The 22327-nt window shown below is 34.9% G+C and overlaps 1 protein-coding gene across 1 annotated transcript in view; it reads right to left on the bottom strand.

The window, feature by feature from the left end:
* The window catches only part of LOC118182416 (uncharacterized), a 160532-nt gene that overhangs the window by 36903 nt on the left and 101302 nt on the right, over nt 1-22327 (bottom strand). The window lies entirely within an intron of this gene.

Here is a 22327-nt window from a genome sequence, read left to right as displayed (position 1 = left end):
CCGATGCAGTGTTAAATGTTGGCATACATTTTTTTTTCCTTTTTATTATTAACGTTTTGTATTTTAACTTTACTTATTAAACATCACGTTGTTCATACTTAACGAGAAGCAAAATTCAACAGCAGAATCACCAAATATCTAAAAACAGAATAACTTTTATGTTGTTTTTAGATTTTTCAAATGGTTCGGTAACTATCCAATGGACACTTACAGGGATCGTTATTGCTACAGCAAAACATCAAACATTTTCAGTTTTTAATATAAATAGAATCAAACTTTTTCACAGTTCTCTACATTTCATCTTTTCATTTGCTCATTCTAATACGGATAATTAAGAATACTGCATTTGCTAAGTCTAATGCGGGTAATTAAGAATACTGCATTTGTTCAGTCCAATGCGGGTAATTAAGAACACTGCATTTGCTTAGTCTAATACGGATAATTAAGAATACTGCATTTGCCCAGTCTAATACGAGTAATTAAGAATACTACATTCGCTCAGTCTGATACGGAAAATTAAGAATACTGCATTTGCTCAGTCTAATGTGAGTAATTAAGACTACTGCATTTGCTCAGTCTGACACAGATAATTAAGAATTTTTCATTTACTCAGTCTAATGGCGGTAATTAAGAACACTGCATTTTCTCAGTCTAATGCGGGTAATTAAGAACACTGCATTTGCTCAGTCTAATACGGATAATTAAGAACACTGCATTTGCTTAGTCTGATACGGATAATTAAGAACACTGCATTTTCTCAGTCTAATACGGATAATTAAGAACACTGCATTTGCTTAGTCTGATACGGATAATTAAGAACACTGCATTTTCTCAGTCTAATACGGATAATTAAGAACACTGCATTTGCTTAGTCTGATACGGATAATTAAGAACACTGCATTTTCTCAGTCTGATACGGATAATTAAGAACACTGCATTTTCTCAGTCTAATACGGATAATTAAGAACACTGCATTTGCTTAGTCTGATACGGATAATTAAGAACACTGCATTTTCTCAGTCTAATACGGATAATTAAGAATACTGCATTTGTTAAGTCTAATGCGGGTAATTAAGAACACTGCATTTGCTCAGTCTAATACGGATAATTAAGAACACTGCATTTGCTCAGTCTAATGTGGGTGATTAAGAACACTGCATTTGCTTAGTCTAATACGGATAATTAAGAACACTGCATTTGCTTAGTCTGATACGGATAATTAAGAACACTGCATTTTCTCAGTCTAATACGGATAATTAAGAATACTGCATTTGTTCAGTCTAATGCGGGTAATTTAAGAACACTGCATTTGCTCAGTCTAATACGGATAATTAAGAACACTGCATTTGCTCAGTCTAATGTGGGTGATTAAGAACACTGCATTTGCTTAGTCTAATACGGATAATTAAGAACACTGCATTTGCTTAGTCTGATACGGATAATTAAGAACACTGCATTTTCTCAGTCTAATACGGATAATTAAGAATACTGCATTTGTTCAGTCTAATGCGGGTAATTAAGAACACTGTATTTGCTCAGTCTAATACGGATAATTAAGAACACTGCATTTGCTCAGTCTAATGTGGGTGATTAAGAACACTGCATTTGCTTAGTCTAATACGGATAATTAAGAACACTGCATTTGCTTAGTCTGATACGGATAATTAAGAACACTGCATTTTCTCAGTCTAATACGGATAATTAAGAATACTGCATTTGTTCAGTCTAATGCGGGTAATTAAGAACACTGCATTTGCTCAGTCTAATACGGATAATTAGGAACACTGCATTTGCTCAGTCTAATGTGGGTGATTAAGAACACTGCATTTGCTTAGTCTAATACGGATAATTAAGAACACTGCATTTGCTTAGTCTGATACGGATAATTAAGAACACTGCATTTTCTCAGTCTAATACGGATAATTAAGAATACTGCATTTGTTCAGTCTAATGCGGGTAATTAAGAACACTGCATTTGCTCAGTCTAATACGGATAATTAAGAACACTGCATTTGCTCAGTCTAATGTGGGTGATTAAGAACACTGCATTTGCTTAGTCTAATACGGATAATTAAGAACACTGCATTTTCTTAGTCTGATACGGATAATTAAGAACACTGCATTTTCTCAGTCTAATACGGATAATTAAGAACACTGCATTTGCTTAGTCTGATACGGATAATTAAGAACACTGCATTTTCTCAGTCTAATACGGATAATTAAGAACACTGCATTTGCTTAGTCTGATACGGATAATTAAGAACACTGCATTTGTTCAGTCTAATGCGGGTAATTAAGAACACTGCATTTTCTCAGTCTAATGTGGGTGATTAAGAACACTGCATTTGCTTAGTCTAATACGGATAATTAAGAACACTGCATTTGCTTAGTCTGATACGGATAATTAAGAACACTGCATTTTCTCAGTCTAATACGGATAATTAAGAACACTGCATTTGCTTAGTCTGATACGGATAATTAAGAACACTGCATTTTCTCAGTCTAATACGGATAATTAAGAACACTGCATTTGCTTAGTCTAATACGGATAATTAAGAATACTGCATTTGTTCAGTCTAATGCGGGTAATTAAGAACACTGCATTTTCTCAGTCTAATACGGATAATTAAGAATACTGCATTTGTTCAGTCTAATGCGGGTAATTAAGAACGCTGCATTTGCTCAGTCTAATACGGATAATTAAGAACACTGCATTTGCTCAGTCTAATGTGGGTGATTAAGAACACTGCATTTGCTTAGTCTAATACGGATAATTAAGAACACTGCATTTGCTTAGTCTGATACGGATAATTAAGAACACTGCATTTTCTCAGTCTAATACGGATAATTAAGAATACTGCATTTGTTCAGTCTAATGCGGGTAATTAAGAACACTGCATTTGCTCAGTCTAATACGGATAATTAAGAACACTGCATTTGCTCAGTCTAATGTGGGTGATTAAGAACACTGCATTTGCTTAGTCTAATACGGATAATTAAGAACACTGCATTTGCTTAGTCTGATACGGATAATTAAGAACACTGCATTTTCTCAGTCTAATACGGATAATTAAGAATACTGCATTTGTTCAGTCTAATGCGGGTAATTAAGAACACTGCATTTGCTCAGTCTAATACGGATAATTAAGAACACTGCATTTGCTCAGTCTAATGTGGGTGATTAAGAACACTGCATTTGCTTAGTCTAATACGGATAATTAAGAACACTGCATTTGCTTAGTCTGATACGGATAATTAAGAACACTGCATTTTCTCAGTTTAATACGGATAATTAAGAATACTGCATTTGTTCAGTCTAATGCGGGTAATTAAGAACACTGCATTTGCTCAGTGTAATACGGATAATTAAGAACACTGCATTTGCTCAGTCTAATGTGGGTGATTAAGAACACTGCATTTGCTTAGTCTAATACGGATAATTAAGAACACTGCATTTGCTTAGTCTGATACGGATAATTAAGAACACTGCATTTTCTCAGTCTAATACGGATAATTAAGAATACTGCATTTGTTCAGTCTAATGCGGGTAATTAAAAACACTGCATTTGCTCAGTCTAATACGGATAATTAAGAACACTGCATTTGCTCAGTCTAATGTGGGTGATTAAGAACACTGCATTTGCTTAGTCTAATACGGATAATTAAGAACACTGCATTTGCTTAGTCAGATACGGATAATTAAGAACACTGCATTTTCTCAGTCTAATACGGATAATTAAAAATACTGCATTTGTTCAGTCTAATGCGGGTAATTAAGAACACTGCATTTGCTCAGTCTAATACGGATAATTAAGAACACTGCATTTGCTCAGTCTAATGTGGGTGATTAAGAACACTGCATTTGCTTAGTCTAATACGGATAATTAAGAACACTGCATTTGCTTAGTCTGATACGGATAATTAAGAACACTGCATTTTCTCAGTCTAATACGGATAATTAAGAATACTGCATTTGTTCAGGTTAATGCGGGTAATTAAGAACACTGCATTTGCTCAGTCTAATACGAGTAATTAAGAATACTACATTCGCTCAGTCTGATACGGAAAATTAAGAATACTGCATTTGCTCAGTCTAATGTGAGTAATTAAGACTACTGCATTTGCTCAGTCTGACACAGATAATTAAGAATTTTTCATTTACTCAGTCTAATGGCGGTAATTAAGAACACTGCATTTTCTCAGTCTAATGCGGGTAATTAAGAACACTGCATTTGCTCAGTCTAATACGGATAATTAAGAACACTGCATTTGCTTAGTCTGATACGGATAATTAAGAACACTGCATTTTCTCAGTCTAATACGGATAATTAAAAATACTGCATTTGTTCAGTCTAATGCGGGTAATTAAGAACACTGCATTTGCTCAGTCTAATACGGATAATTAAGAACACTGCATTTGCTCAGTCTAATGTGGGTGATTAAGAACACTGCATTTGCTTAGTCTAATACGGATAATTAAGAACACTGCATTTTCTTAGTCTGATACGGATAATTAAGAACACTGCATTTTCTCAGTCTAATACGGATAATTAAGAACACTGCATTTGCTTAGTCTGATACGGATAATTAAGAATACTGCATTTGCCCAGTCTAATACGAGTAATTAAGAATACTACATTCGCTCAGTCTGATACGGAAAATTAAGAATACTGCATTTGCTCAGTCTAATGTGAGTAATTAAGACTACTGCATTTGCTCAGTCTGACACAGATAATTAAGAATTTTTCATTTACTCAGTCTAATGGCGGTAATTAAGAACACTGCATTTTCTCAGTCTAATGCGGGTAATTAAGAACACTGCATTTGCTCAGTCTAATACGGATAATTAAGAACACTGCATTTGCTTAGTCTGATACGGATAATTAAGAACACTGCATTTTCTCAGTCTAATACGGATAATTAAGAACACTGCATTTGCTTAGTCTGATACGGATAATTAAGAACACTGCATTTTCTCAGTCTAATACGGATAATTAAGAACACTGCATTTGCTTAGTCTGATACGGATAATTAAGAACACTGCATTTTCTCAGTCTGATACGGATAATTAAGAACACTGCATTTTCTCAGTCTAATACGGATAATTAAGAACACTGCATTTGCTTAGTCTGATACGGATAATTAAGAACACTGCATTTTCTCAGTCTAATACGGATAATTAAGAATACTGCATTTGTTAAGTCTAATGCGGGTAATTAAGAACACTGCATTTGCTCAGTCTAATACGGATAATTAAGAACACTGCATTTGCTCAGTCTAATGTGGGTGATTAAGAACACTGCATTTGCTTAGTCTAATACGGATAATTAAGAACACTGCATTTGCTTAGTCTGATACGGATAATTAAGAACACTGCATTTTCTCAGTCTAATACGGATAATTAAGAATACTGCATTTGTTCAGTCTAATGCGGGTAATTTAAGAACACTGCATTTGCTCAGTCTAATACGGATAATTAAGAACACTGCATTTGCTCAGTCTAATGTGGGTGATTAAGAACACTGCATTTGCTTAGTCTAATACGGATAATTAAGAACACTGCATTTGCTTAGTCTGATACGGATAATTAAGAACACTGCATTTTCTCAGTCTAATACGGATAATTAAGAATACTGCATTTGTTCAGTCTAATGCGGGTAATTAAGAACACTGTATTTGCTCAGTCTAATACGGATAATTAAGAACACTGCATTTGCTCAGTCTAATGTGGGTGATTAAGAACACTGCATTTGCTTAGTCTAATACGGATAATTAAGAACACTGCATTTGCTTAGTCTGATACGGATAATTAAGAACACTGCATTTTCTCAGTCTAATACGGATAATTAAGAATACTGCATTTGTTCAGTCTAATGCGGGTAATTAAGAACACTGCATTTGCTCAGTCTAATACGGATAATTAAGAACACTGCATTTGCTCAGTCTAATGTGGGTGATTAAGAACACTGCATTTGCTTAGTCTAATACGGATAATTAAGAACACTGCATTTTCTTAGTCTGATACGGATAATTAAGAACACTGCATTTTCTCAGTCTAATACGGATAATTAAGAACACTGCATTTGCTTAGTCTGATACGGATAATTAAGAACACTGCATTTTCTCAGTCTAATACGGATAATTAAGAACACTGCATTTGCTTAGTCTGATACGGATAATTAAGAACACTGCATTTGTTCAGTCTAATGCGGGTAATTAAGAACACTGCATTTTCTCAGTCTAATGTGGGTGATTAAGAACACTGCATTTGCTTAGTCTAATACGGATAATTAAGAACACTGCATTTGCTTAGTCTGATACGGATAATTAAGAACACTGCATTTTCTCAGTCTAATACGGATAATTAAGAACACTGCATTTGCTTAGTCTGATACGGATAATTAAGAACACTGCATTTTCTCAGTCTAATACGGATAATTAAGAACACTGCATTTGCTTAGTCTAATACGGATAATTAAGAATACTGCATTTGTTCAGTCTAATGCGGGTAATTAAGAACACTGCATTTTCTCAGTCTAATACGGATAATTAAGAATACTGCATTTGTTCAGTCTAATGCGGGTAATTAAGAACGCTGCATTTGCTCAGTCTAATACGGATAATTAAGAACACTGCATTTGCTCAGTCTAATGTGGGTGATTAAGAACACTGCATTTGCTTAGTCTAATACGGATAATTAAGAACACTGCATTTGCTTAGTCTGATACGGATAATTAAGAACACTGCATTTTCTCAGTCTAATACGGATAATTAAGAATACTGCATTTGTTCAGTCTAATGCGGGTAATTAAGAACACTGCATTTGCTCAGTCTAATACGGATAATTAAGAACACTGCATTTGCTCAGTCTAATGTGGGTGATTAAGAACACTGCATTTGCTTAGTCTAATACGGATAATTAAGAACACTGCATTTGCTTAGTCTGATACGGATAATTAAGAACACTGCATTTTCTCAGTCTAATACGGATAATTAAGAATACTGCATTTGTTCAGTCTAATGCGGGTAATTAAGAACACTGCATTTGCTCAGTCTAATACGGATAATTAAGAACACTGCATTTGCTCAGTCTAATGTGGGTGATTAAGAACACTGCATTTGCTTAGTCTAATACGGATAATTAAGAACACTGCATTTGCTTAGTCTGATACGGATAATTAAGAACACTGCATTTTCTCAGTTTAATACGGATAATTAAGAATACTGCATTTGTTCAGTCTAATGCGGGTAATTAAGAACACTGCATTTGCTCAGTGTAATACGGATAATTAAGAACACTGCATTTGCTCAGTCTAATGTGGGTGATTAAGAACACTGCATTTGCTTAGTCTAATACGGATAATTAAGAACACTGCATTTGCTTAGTCTGATACGGATAATTAAGAACACTGCATTTTCTCAGTCTAATACGGATAATTAAGAATACTGCATTTGTTCAGTCTAATGCGGGTAATTAAAAACACTGCATTTGCTCAGTCTAATACGGATAATTAAGAACACTGCATTTGCTCAGTCTAATGTGGGTGATTAAGAACACTGCATTTGCTTAGTCTAATACGGATAATTAAGAACACTGCATTTGCTTAGTCAGATACGGATAATTAAGAACACTGCATTTTCTCAGTCTAATACGGATAATTAAAAATACTGCATTTGTTCAGTCTAATGCGGGTAATTAAGAACACTGCATTTGCTCAGTCTAATACGGATAATTAAGAACACTGCATTTGCTCAGTCTAATGTGGGTGATTAAGAACACTGCATTTGCTTAGTCTAATACGGATAATTAAGAACACTGCATTTGCTTAGTCTGATACGGATAATTAAGAACACTGCATTTTCTCAGTCTAATACGGATAATTAAGAATACTGCATTTGTTAAGTCTAATGCGGGTAATTAAGAACACTGCATTTGCTCAGTCTAATACGGATAATTAAGAACACTGCATTTGCTCAGTCTAATGTGGGTGATTAAGAACACTGCATTTGCTTAGTCTAATACGGATAATTAAGAACACTGCATTTGCTTAGTCTGATACGGATAATTAAGAACACTGCATTTTCTCAGTCTAATACGGATAATTAAGAATACTGCATTTGTTCAGTCTAATGCGGGTAATTTAAGAACACTGCATTTGCTCAGTCTAATACGGATAATTAAGAACACTGCATTTGCTCAGTCTAATGTGGGTGATTAAGAACACTGCATTTGCTTAGTCTAATACGGATAATTAAGAACACTGCATTTGCTTAGTCTGATACGGATAATTAAGAATACTGCATTTTCTCAGTCTAATACGGATAATTAAGAATACTGCATTTGTTCAGTCTAATGCGGGTAATTAAGAACACTGTATTTGCTCAGTCTAATACGGATAATTAAGAACACTGCATTTGCTCAGTCTAATGTGGGTGATTAAGAACACTGCATTTGCTTAGTCTAATACGGATAATTAAGAACACTGCATTTTCTTAGTCTGATACGGATAATTAAGAACACTGCATTTTCTCAGTCTAATACGGATAATTAAGAACACTGCATTTGCTTAGTCTGATACGGATAATTAAGAACACTGCATTTTCTCAGTCTAATACGGATAATTAAGAACACTGCATTTGCTTAGTCTGATACGGATAATTAAGAACACTGCATTTGTTCAGTCTAATGCGGGTAATTAAGAACACTGCATTTTCTCAGTCTAATGTGGGTGATTAAGAACACTGCATTTGCTTAGTCTAATACGGATAATTAAGAACACTGCATTTGCTTAGTCTGATACGGATAATTAAGAACACTGCATTTTCTCAGTCTAATACGGATAATTAAGAACACTGCATTTGCTTAGTCTGATACGGATAATTAAGAACACTGCATTTTCTCAGTCTAATACGGATAATTAAGAACACTGCATTTGCTTAGTCTAATACGGATAATTAAGAATACTGCATTTGTTCAGTCTAATGCGGGTAATTAAGAACACTGCATTTTCTCAGTCTAATACGGATAATTAAGAATACTGCATTTGTTCAGTCTAATGCGGGTAATTAAGAACGCTGCATTTGCTCAGTCTAATACGGATAATTAAGAACACTGCATTTGCTCAGTCTAATGTGGGTGATTAAGAACACTGCATTTGCTTAGTCTAATACGGATAATTAAGAACACTGCATTTGCTTAGTCTGATACGGATAATTAAGAACACTGCATTTTCTCAGTCTAATACGGATAATTAAGAATACTGCATTTGTTCAGTCTAATGCGGGTAATTAAGAACACTGCATTTGCTCAGTCTAATACGGATAATTAAGAACACTGCATTTGCTCAGTCTAATGTGGGTGATTAAGAACACTGCATTTGCTTAGTCTAATACGGATAATTAAGAACACTGCATTTGCTTAGTCTGATACGGATAATTAAGAACACTGCATTTTCTCAGTCTAATACGGATAATTAAGAATACTGCATTTGTTCAGTCTAATGCGGGTAATTAAGAACACTGCATTTGCTCAGTCTAATACGGATAATTAAGAACACTGCATTTGCTCAGTCTAATGTGGGTGATTAAGAACACTGCATTTGCTTAGTCTAATACGGATAATTAAGAACACTGCATTTGCTTAGTCTGATACGGATAATTAAGAACACTGCATTTTCTCAGTTTAATACGGATAATTAAGAATACTGCATTTGTTCAGTCTAATGCGGGTAATTAAGAACACTGCATTTGCTCAGTGTAATACGGATAATTAAGAACACTGCATTTGCTCAGTCTAATGTGGGTGATTAAGAACACTGCATTTGCTTAGTCTAATACGGATAATTAAGAACACTGCATTTGCTTAGTCTGATACGGATAATTAAGAACACTGCATTTTCTCAGTCTAATACGGATAATTAAGAATACTGCATTTGTTCAGTCTAATGCGGGTAATTAAAAACACTGCATTTGCTCAGTCTAATACGGATAATTAAGAACACTGCATTTGCTCAGTCTAATGTGGGTGATTAAGAACACTGCATTTGCTTAGTCTAATACGGATAATTAAGAACACTGCATTTGCTTAGTCAGATACGGATAATTAAGAACACTGCATTTTCTCAGTCTAATACGGATAATTAAAAATACTGCATTTGTTCAGTCTAATGCGGGTAATTAAGAACACTGCATTTGCTCAGTCTAATACGGATAATTAAGAACACTGCATTTGCTCAGTCTAATGTGGGTGATTAAGAACACTGCATTTGCTTAGTCTAATACGGATAATTAAGAACACTGCATTTGCTTAGTCTGATACGGATAATTAAGAACACTGCATTTTCTCAGTCTAATACGGATAATTAAGAATACTGCATTTGTTCAGGTTAATGCGGGTAATTAAGAACACTGCATTTGCTCAGTCTAATACGGATAATTAAGAACACTGCATTTGCTCAGTCTAATGTGGGTGATTAAGAACACTGCATTTGCTTAGTCTAATACGGATAATTAAGAACACTGCATTTGCTTAGTCTGATACGGATAATTAAGAACACTGCATTTTCTCAGTCTAATACGGATAATTAAGAATACTGCATTTGTTCAGTCTAATGTGGGTGATTAAGAACACTGCATTTGCTTAGTCTAATACGGATAATTAAGAACACTGCATTTGCTTAGTCTGATACGGATAATTAAGAACACTGCATTTTCTCAGTCTAATACGGATAATTAAGAATACTGCATTTGTTCAGCCTAATGCGGGTAATTAAGAACACTGCATTTCCTCAGTCTAATACGGATAATTAAGAACACTGCATTTGCTCAGTCTAATGTGGGTGATTAAGAACACTGCATTTGCTTAGTCTAATACGGATAATTAAGAACACTGCATTTGCTTAGTCTGATACGGATAATTAAGAACACTGCATTTTCTCAGTCTAATACGGATAATTAAGAATACTGCATTTGTTCAGCCTAATGCGGGTAATTAAGAACACTGCATTTCCTCAGTCTAATACGGATAATTAAGAACACTGCATTTGCTCAGTCTAATGTGGGTGATTAAGAACACTGCATTTGCTTAGTCTAATACGGATAATTAAGAACACTGCATTTGCTTAGTCTGATACGGATAATTAAGAACACTGCATTTTCTCAGTCTAATACGGATAATTAAGAATACTGCATTTGTTCAGTCTAATGCGGGTAATTAAGAACACTGCATTTGCTCAGTCTAATACGGATAATTAAGAACACTGCATTTGCTCAGTCTAATGTGGGTGATTAAGAACACTGCATTTGCTTAGTCTAATACGGATAATTAAGAACACTGCATTTGCTTAGTCTGATACGGATAATTAAGAACACTGCATTTTCTCAGTCTAATACGGATAATTAAGAATACTGCATTTGTTCAGTCTAATGCGGGTAATTAAGAACACTGCATTTGCTCAGTCTAATACGGATAATTAAGAACACTGCATTTGCTCAGTCTAATGTGGGTGATTAAGAACACTGCATTTGCTTAGTCTAATACGGATAATTAAGAACACTGCATTTGCTTAGTCTGATACGGATAATTAAGAACACTGCATTTTCTCAGTCTAATACGGATAATTAAGAATACTGCATTTGTTCAGTCTAATGCGGGTAATTAAGAACACTGCATTTGTTCAGTCTAATACGGATAATTAAGAACACTGCATTTGCTCAGTCTAATGTGGGTGATTAAGAACACTGCATTTGCTTAGTCTAATACGGATAATTAAGAACACTGCATTTGCTTAGTCTGATACGGATAATTAAGAACACTGCATTTTCTCAGTCTAATACGGATAATTAAGAATACTGCATTTGTTCAGTTTAATGCGGGTAATTAAGAAAACTGCATTTGCTCAGTCTAATACGGATAATTAAGAACACTGCATTTGCTCAGTCTAATGTGGGTGATTAAGAACACTGCATTTGCTTAGTCTAATACGGATAATTAAGAACACTGCATTTGCTTAGTCTGATACGGATAATTAAGAACACTGCATTTTCTCAGTCTAATACGGATAATTAAGAATACTGCATTTGTTCAGTCTAATGCGGGTAATTAAGAACACTGCATTTGCTCAGTCTAATACGGATAATTAAGAACACTGAATTTGCTCAGTCTAATGTGGGTGATTAAGAACACTGCATTTGCTTAGTCTAATACGGATAATTAAGAACACTGCATTTGCTTAGTCTGATACGGATAATTAAGAACACTGCATTTTCTCAGTCAAATACGGATAATTAAGAATACTGCATTTGTTCAGTCTAATGCGGGTAATTAAGAACACTGCATTTTCTCAGTCTAATACGGATAATTAAGAATACTGCATTTGTTCAGTCTAATGCGGGTAATTAAGAATACTGCATTTGTTCAGTCTAATGCGGGTAATTACGAACACTGCATTTGCTCAGTCTAATACGGATAATTAAGAACACTGCATTTGCTCAGTCTAACGTGGGTGATTAAGAACACTGCATTTGCTTAGTCTAATACGGATAATTAAGAACACTGCGTTTGCTCAGTCTAATACGGATAATTAAGAACACTGCATTTGCTCAGTCTAATGTGGGTGATTAAGAACACTGCATTTTCTCAGTCTAATACGGATAATTAAGAATACTGCATTTGTTCAGTCTAATGCGGGTAATTAAGAACACTGCATTTGCTCAGTCTAATACGGATAATTAAGAACACTGCATTTGCTCAGTCTAATGTGGGTGATTAAGAACACTGCATTTGCTTAGTCTAATACGGATAATTAAGAACACTGCATTTGCTTAGTCTGATACGGATAATTAAGAACACTGCATTTTCTCAGTCTAATACGGATATTTAAGAATACTGCATTTGTTCAGTCTAATGCGGGTAATTAAGAACACTGCATTTGCTCAGTCTAATACGGATAATTAAGAACACTGCATTTCCTCAGTCTAATGTGGGTGATTAAGAACACTGCATTTGCTCAGTCTAATGTGGGTGATTAAGAACACTGCATTTGCTTAGTCTAATACGGATAATTAAGAACACTGCATTTGCTTAGTCTGATACGGATAATTAAGAACACTGCATTTTCTCAGTCTAATACGGATAATTAAGAATACTGCATTTGTTCAGTCTAATGCGGGTAATTAAGAACACTGCATTTGCTCAGTCTAATACGGATAATTAAGAACACTGCATTTGCTCAGTCTAATGTGGGTGATTAAGAACACTGCATTTGCTTAGTCTAATACGGATAATTAAGAACACTGCATTTGCTTAATCTGATACGGATAATTAAGAACACTGCATTTTCTCAGTCTAATACGGATAATTAAGAATACTGCATTTGTTCAGTCTAATGCGGGTAATTAAGAACACTGCATTTGCTCAGTCTAATACGGATAATTAAGAACACTGCATTTGCTCAGTCTAATGTGGGTGATTAAGAACACTGCATTTGCTTAGTCTAATACGGATAATTAAGAACACTGCATTTGCTTAGTCTGATACGGATAATTAAGAACACTGCATTTTCTCAGTCTAATACGGATAATTAAGAATACTGCATTTGTTCAGTCTAATGCGGGTAATTAAGAACACTGCATTTGCTCAGTCTAATACGGATAATTAAGAACACTGCATTTGCTCAGTCTAATGTGGGTGATTAAGAACACTGCATTTGCTTAGTCTAATACGGATAATTAAGAACACTGCATTTGCTTAGTCTGATACGGATAATTAAGAACACTGCATTTTCTCAGTCTAATACGGATAATTAAGAATACTGCATTTGTTCAGCCTAATGCGGGTAATTAAGAACACTGCATTTGCTCAGTCTAATACGGATAATTAAGAACACTGCATTTGCTCAGTCTAATGTGGGTGATTAAGAACACTGCATTTGCTTAGTCTAATACGGATAATTAAGAACACTGCATTTGCTTAGTCTGATACGGATAATTAAGAACACTGCATTTTCTCAGTCTAATACGGATAATTAAGAATACTGCATTTGTTCAGCCTAATGCGGGTAATTAAGAACACTGCATTTCCTCAGTCTAATACGGATAATTAAGAACACTGCATTTGCTCAGTCTAATGTGGGTGATTAAGAACACTGCATTTGCTTAGTCTAATACGGATAATTAAGAACACTGCATTTGCTTAGTCTGATACGGATAATTAAGAACACTGCATTTTCTCAGTCTAATACGGATAATTAAGAATACTGCATTTGTTCAGCCTAATGCGGGTAATTAAGAACACTGCATTTCCTCAGTCTAATACGGATAATTAAGAACACTGCATTTGCTCAGTCTAATGTGGGTGATTAAGAACACTGCATTTGCTTAGTCTAATACGGATAATTAAGAACACTGCATTTGCTTAGTCTGATACGGATAATTAAGAACACTGCATTTTCTCAGTCTAATACGGATAATTAAGAATACTGCATTTGTTCAGTCTAATGCGGGTAATTAAGAACACTGCATTTGCTCAGTCTAATACGGATAATTAAGAACACTGCATTTGCTCAGTCTAATGTGGGTGATTAAGAACACTGCATTTGCTTAGTCTAATACGGATAATTAAGAACACTGCATTTGCTTAGTCTGATACGGATAATTAAGAACACTGCATTTTCTCAGTCTAATACGGATAATTAAGAATACTGCATTTGTTCAGTCTAATGCGGGTAATTAAGAACACTGCATTTGCTCAGTCTAATACGGATAATTAAGAACACTGCATTTGCTCAGTCTAATGTGGGTGATTAAGAACACTGCATTTGCTTAGTCTAATACGGATAATTAAGAACACTGCATTTGCTTAGTCTGATACGGATAATTAAGAACACTGCATTTTCTCAGTCTAATACGGATAATTAAGAATACTGCATTTGTTCAGTCTAATGCGGGTAATTAAGAACACTGCATTTGTTCAGTCTAATACGGATAATTAAGAACACTGCATTTGCTCAGTCTAATGTGGGTGATTAAGAACACTGCATTTGCTTAGTCTAATACGGATAATTAAGAACACTGCATTTGCTTAGTCTGATACGGATAATTAAGAACACTGCATTTTCTCAGTCTAATACGGATAATTAAGAATACTGCATTTGTTCAGTTTAATGCGGGTAATTAAGAAAACTGCATTTGCTCAGTCTAATACGGATAATTAAGAACACTGCATTTGCTCAGTCTAATGTGGGTGATTAAGAACACTGCATTTGCTTAGTCTAATACGGATAATTAAGAACACTGCATTTGCTTAGTCTGATACGGATAATTAAGAACACTGCATTTTCTCAGTCTAATACGGATAATTAAGAATACTGCATTTGTTCAGTCTAATGCGGGTAATTAAGAACACTGCATTTGCTCAGTCTAATACGGATAATTAAGAACACTGAATTTGCTCAGTCTAATGTGGGTGATTAAGAACACTGCATTTGCTTAGTCTAATACGGATAATTAAGAACACTGCATTTGCTTAGTCTGATACGGATAATTAAGAACACTGCATTTTCTCAGTCTAATACGGATAATTAAGAATACTGCATTTGTTCAGTCTAATGCGGGTAATTAAGAACACTGCATTTTCTCAGTCTAATACGGATAATTAAGAATACTGCATTTGTTCAGTCTAATGCGGGTAATTAAGAATACTGCATTTGTTCAGTCTAATGCGGGTAATTACGAACACTGCATTTGCTCAGTCTAATACGGATAATTAAGAACACTGCATTTGCTCAGTCTAACGTGGGTGATTAAGAACACTGCATTTGCTTAGTCTAATACGGATAATTAAGAACACTGCATTTGCTCAGTCTAATACGGATAATTAAGAACACTGCATTTGCTCAGTCTAATGTGGGTGATTAAGAACACTGCATTTTCTCAGTCTAATACGGATAATTAAGAATACTGCATTTGTTCAGTCTAATGCGGGTAATTAAGAACACTGCATTTGCTCAGTCTAATACGGATAATTAAGAACACTGCATTTGCTCAGTCTAATGTGGGTGATTAAGAACACTGCATTTGCTTAGTCTAATACGGATAATTAAGAACACTGCATTTGCTTAGTCTGATACGGATAATTAAGAACACTGCATTTTCTCAGTCTAATACGGATATTTAAGAATACTGCATTTGTTCAGTCTAATGCGGGTAATTAAGAACACTGCATTTGCTCAGTCTAATACGGATAATTAAGAACACTGCATTTCCTCAGTCTAATGTGGGTGATTAAGAACACTGCATTTGCTCAGTCTAATGTGGGTGATTAAGAACACTGCATTTGCTTAGTCTAATACGGATAATTAAGAACACTGCATTTGCTTAGTCTGATACGGATAATTAAGAACACTGCATTTTCTCAGTCTAATACGGATAATTAAGAATACTGCATTTGTTCAGTCTAATGCGGGTAATTAAGAACACTGCATTTGCTCAGTCTAATACGGATAATTAAGAACACTGCATTTGCTCAGTCTAATGTGGGTGATTAAGAACACTGCATTTGCTTAGTCTAATACGGATAATTAAGAACACTGCATTTGCTTAATCTGATACGGATAATTAAGAACACTGCATTTTCTCAGTCTAATACGGATAATTAAGAATACTGCATTTGTTCAGTCTAATGCGGGTAATTAAGAACACTGCATTTGCTCAGTCTAATACGGATAATTAAGAACACTGCATTTGCTCAGTCTAATGTGGGTGATTAAGAACACTGCATTTGCTTAGTCTAATACGGATAATTAAGAACACTGCATTTGCTTAGTCTGATACGGATAATTAAGAACACTGCATTTTCTCAGTCTAATACGGATAATTAAGAATACTGCATTTGTTCAGTCTAATGCGGGTAATTAAGAACACTGCATTTGCTCAGTCTAATACGGATAATTAAGAACACTGCATTTGCTCAGTCTAATGTGGGTGATTAAGAACACTGCATTTGCTTAGTCTAATACGGATAATTAAGAACACTGCATTTGCTTAGTCTGATACGGATAATTAAGAACACTGCATTTTCTCAGTCTAATACGGATAATTAAGAATACTGCATTTGTTCAGCCTAATGCGGGTAATTAAGAACACTGCATTTGCTCAGTCTAATACGGATAATTAAGAACACTGCATTTGCTCAGTCTAATGTGGGTGATTAAGAACACTGCATTTGCTTAGTCTAATACGGATAATTAAGAACACTGCATTTGCTTAGTCTGATACGGATAATTAAGAACACTGCATTTTCTCAGTCTAATACGGATAATTAAGAATACTGCATTTGTTCAGTCTAATGCGGGTAATTAAGAACACTGCATTTGCTCAGTCTAATACGGATAATTAAGAACACTGCATTTGCTCAGTCTAATGTGGGTGATTAAGAACACTGCATTTGCTTAGTCTAATACGGATAATTAAGAACACTGCATTTGCTTAGTCTGATACGGATAATTAAGAACACTGCATTTTCTCAGTCTAATACGGATAATTAAGAATACTGCATTTGTTCAGTCTAATGTGGGTAATTAAGAACACTGCATTTGCTCAGTCTAATACGGATAATTAAGAACACTGCATTTGCTCAGTCTAATGTGGGTGATTAAGAACACTGCATTTGCTTAGTCTAATACGGATAATTAAGAACACTGCATTTGCTTAGTCTGATACGGATAATTAAGAACACTGCATTTTCTCAGTCTAATACGGATAATTAAGAATACTGCATTTGTTCAGTCTAATGCGGGTAATTAAGAACACTGCATTTGCTCAGTATAATACGGATAATTAAGAACACTGCATTTGCTCAGTCTAATGTGGGTGATTAAGAACACTGCATTTGCTTAGTCTAATACGGATAATTAAGAACACTGCATTTGCTTAGTCTGATACGGATAATTAAGAACACTGCATTTTCTCAGTCTAATACGGATAATTAAGAATACTGCATTTGTTCAGTCTAATGCGGGTAATTAAGAACACTGCATTTTCTCAGTCTAATACGGATAATTAAGAATACTGCATTTGTTCAGTCTAATGCGGGTAATTAAGAACACTGCATTTGCTCAGTCTAATACGGATAATTAAGAACACTGCATTTGCTCAGTCTAATGTGGGTGATTAAGAACACTGCATTTGCTTAGTCTAATACGGATAATTAAGAACACTGCATTTGCTTAGTCTGATACGGATAATTAAGAACACTGCATTTTCTCAGTCTAATACGGATATTTAAGAATACTGCATTTGTTCAGTCTAATGCGGGTAATTAAGAACACTGCATTTGCTCAGTCTAATACGGATAATTAAGAACACTGCATTTGCTCAGTCTAATGTGGGTGATTAAGAACACTGCATTTGCTCAGTCTAATGTGGGTGATTAAGAACACTGCATTTGCTTAGTCTAATACGGATAATTAAGAATACTGCATTTGTTCAGTCTAATGCGGGTAATTAAGAACACTGCATTTTCTCAGTCTAATACGGATAATTAAGAATACTGCATTTGTTCAGTCTAATGCGGGTAATTAAGAACACTGCATTTGCTCAGTCTAATACGGATAATTAAGAACACTGCATTTGCTCAGTCTAATGTGGGTGATTAAGAACACTGCATTTGCTTAGTCTAATACGGATAATTAAGAACACTGCATTTGCTTAGTCTGATACGGATAATTAAGAACACTGCATTTTCTCAGTCTAATACGGATATTTAAGAATACTGCATTTGTTCAGTCTAATGCGGGTAATTAAGAACACTGCATTTGCTCAGTCTAATACGGATAATTAAGAACACTGCATTTGCTCAGTCTAATGTGGGTGATTAAGAACACTGCATTTGCTCAGTCTAATGAGGGTGATTAAGAACACTGCATTTGCTTAGTCTAATACGGATAATTAAGAACACTGCATTTGCTTAGTCTGATACGGATAATTAAGAACACTGCATTTTCTCAGTCTAATACGGATAATTAAGAATACTGCATTTGTTCAGTCTAATGCGGGTAATTAAGAACACTGCATTTGCTCAGTCTAATACGGATAATTAAGAACACTGCATTTGCTCAGTCTAATGTGGGTGATTAAGAACACTGCATTTTCTCAGTCTAATACGGATAATTAAGAATACTGCATTTGTTCAGTTTAATGCGGGTAATTAAGAACACTGCATTTGCTCAGTCTAATACGGATAATTAAGAACACTGCATTTGCTCAGTCTAATGTGGGTGATTAAGAACACTGCATTTGCTTAGTCTAATACGGATAATTAAGAACACTGCATTTGCTTAGTCTGATACGGATAATTAAGAACACTGCATTTTCTCAGTCTAATACGGATATTTAAGAATACTGCATTTGTTCAGTCTAATGCGGGTAATTAAGAACACTGCATTTGCTCAGTCTAATACGGATAATTAAGAACACTGCATTTGCTCAGTCTAATGTGGGTGATTAAGAACACTGCATTTGCTCAGTCTAATGTGGGTGATTAAGAACACTGCATTTGCTTAGTCTAATACGGATAATTAAGAACACTGCATTTGCTTAGTCTGATACGGATAATTAAGAACACTGCATTTTCTCAGTCTAATACGGATAATTAAGAATACTGCATTTGTTCAGTCTAATGCGGGTAATTAAGAACACTGCATTTGCTCAGTCTAATACGGATAATTAAGAACACTGCATTTGCTCAGTCTAATGTGGGTGATTAAGAACACTGCATTTGCTTAGTCTAATACGGATAATTAAGAACACTGCATTTGCTTAGTCTGATACGGATAATTAAGAACACTGCATTTTCTCAGTCTAATACGGATAATTAAGAATACTGCATTTGTTCAGTCTAATGCGGGTAATTAAGAACACTGCATTTGTTCAGTCTAATGCGGGTAATTAAGAACACTGCATCTGCTCAGTCTAATACGGATAATTAAGAACACTGCATTTGCTCAGTCTAATGTGGGTGATTAAGAACACTGCATTTGCTTAGTCTAATACGGATAATTAAGAACACTGCATTTGCTTAGTCTGATACGGATAATTAAGAACACTCCATTTTCTCAGTCTAATACGGATAATTAAGAATACTGCATTTGTTCAGTCTAATGCGGGTAATTAAGAACACTGCATTTGCTCAGTCTAATACGGATAATTAAAAACACTGCATTTGCTCAGTCTAATGTGGGTGATTAAGAACACTGCATTTACTTAGTCTAATACGGATAATTAAGAACACTGCATTTGCTTAATCTGATACGGATAATTAAGAACACTGCATTTTCTCAGTCTAATACGGATAATTAAGAATACTGCATTTGTTCAGTCTAATGCGGGTAATTAAGAACACTGCATTTTCTCAGTCTAATACGGATAATTAAGAATACTGCATTTGTTCAGTCTAATGCGGGTAATTAAGAACACTGCATTTGCTCAGTCTAATACCGATAATTAAGAACACTGCATTTGCTCAGTCTAATGTGGGTGATTAAGAACACTGCATTTGCTTAGTCTAATACGGATAATTAAGAACACTGCATTTGCTTAGTCTGATACGGATAATTAAGAACACTGCATTTTCTCAGTCTAATACGGATATTTAAGAATACTGCATTTGTTCAGTCTAATGCGGGTAATTAAGAACACTGCATTTGCTCAGTCTAATACGGATAATTAAGAACACTGCATTTGCTCAGTCTAATGTGGGTGATTAAGAACACTGCATTTGCTCAGTCTAATGTGGGTGATTAAGAACACTGCATTTGCTTAGTCTAATACGGATAATTAAGAACACTGCATTTGCTTAGTCTGATACGGATAATTAAGAACACTGCATTTTCTCAGTCTAATACGGATAATTAAGAATACTGCATTTGTTCAGTCTAATGCGGGTAATTAAGAACACTGCATTTGCTTAGTCTGATACGGATAATTAAGAACACTGCATTTTCTCAGTCTAATACGGATAATTAAGAATACTGCATTTGTTCAGTCTAATGCGGGTAATTAAGAACACTGCATTTGCTCAGTCTAATACGGATAATTAAGAACACTGCATTTGCTCAGTCTAATGTGGGTGATTAAGAACACTGCATTTGCTTAATCTAATACGGATAATTAAGAACACTGCATTTGCTTAGTCTGATACGGATAATTAAGAACACTGCATTTTCTCAGTCTAATACGGATAATTAAGAATACTGCATTTGTTCAGTTTAATGCGGGTAATTAAGAAAACTGCATTTTCTCAGTCTAATACGGATAATTAAGAATACTGCATTTGTTCAGTCTAATGCGGGTAATTAAGAATACTGCATTTGTTCAGTCTAATGCGGGTAATTACGAACACTGCATTTGCTCAGTCTAATACGGATAATTAAGAACACTGCATTTGCTCAGTCTAACGTGGGTGATTAAGAACACTGCATTTGCTTAGTCTAATACGGATAATTAAGAACACTGCATTTGCTCAGTCTAATACGGATAATTAAGAACACTGCATTTGCTCAGTCTAATGTGGGTGATTAAGAACACTGCATTTTCTCAGTCTAATACGGATAATTAAGAATACTGCATTTGTTCAGTCTAATGCGGGTAATTAAGAACACTGCATTTGCTCAGTCTAATACGGATAATTAAGAACACTGCATTTGCTCAGTCTAATGTGGGTGATTAAGAACACTGCATTTGCTTAGTCTAATACGGATAATTAAGAACACTGCATTTGCTTAGTCTGATACGGATAATTAAGAACACTGCATTTTCTCAGTCTAATACGGATATTTAAGAATACTGCATTTGTTCAGTCTAATGCGAGTAATTAAGAACACTGCATTTGCTCAGTCTAATACGGATAATTAAGAACACTGCATTTGCTCAGTCTAATGTGGGTGATTAAGAACACTGCATTTGCTCAGTCTAATGTGGGTGATTAAGAACACTGCATTTGCTTAGTCTAATACGGATAATTAAGAACACTGCATTTGCTTAGTCTGATACGGATAATTAAGAACACTGCATTTTCTCAGTCTAATACGGATAATTAAGAATACTGCATTTGTTCAGTCTAATGCGGGTAATTAAGAACACTGCATTTGCTCAGTCTAATACGGATAATTAAGAACACTGCATTTGCTCAGTCTAATGTGGGTGATTAAGAACACTGCATTTGCTTAGTCTAATACGGATAATTAAGAACACTGCATTTGCTTAATCTGATACGGATAATTAAGAACACTGCATTTTCTCAGTCTAATACGGATAATTAAGAATACTGCAT

This window comes from Stegodyphus dumicola, chromosome 3 (assembly GCF_044657685.1).
Source record: "Stegodyphus dumicola isolate Sdum_Otavi_A_Nest chromosome 3, ASM4465768v1".
NCBI classification, from domain to species: domain Eukaryota; kingdom Metazoa; phylum Arthropoda; class Arachnida; order Araneae; family Eresidae; genus Stegodyphus; species Stegodyphus dumicola.
Note: the sequence above shows the minus strand (reverse complement) of the source record. Positions and strands in the feature narration are given on the sequence as shown.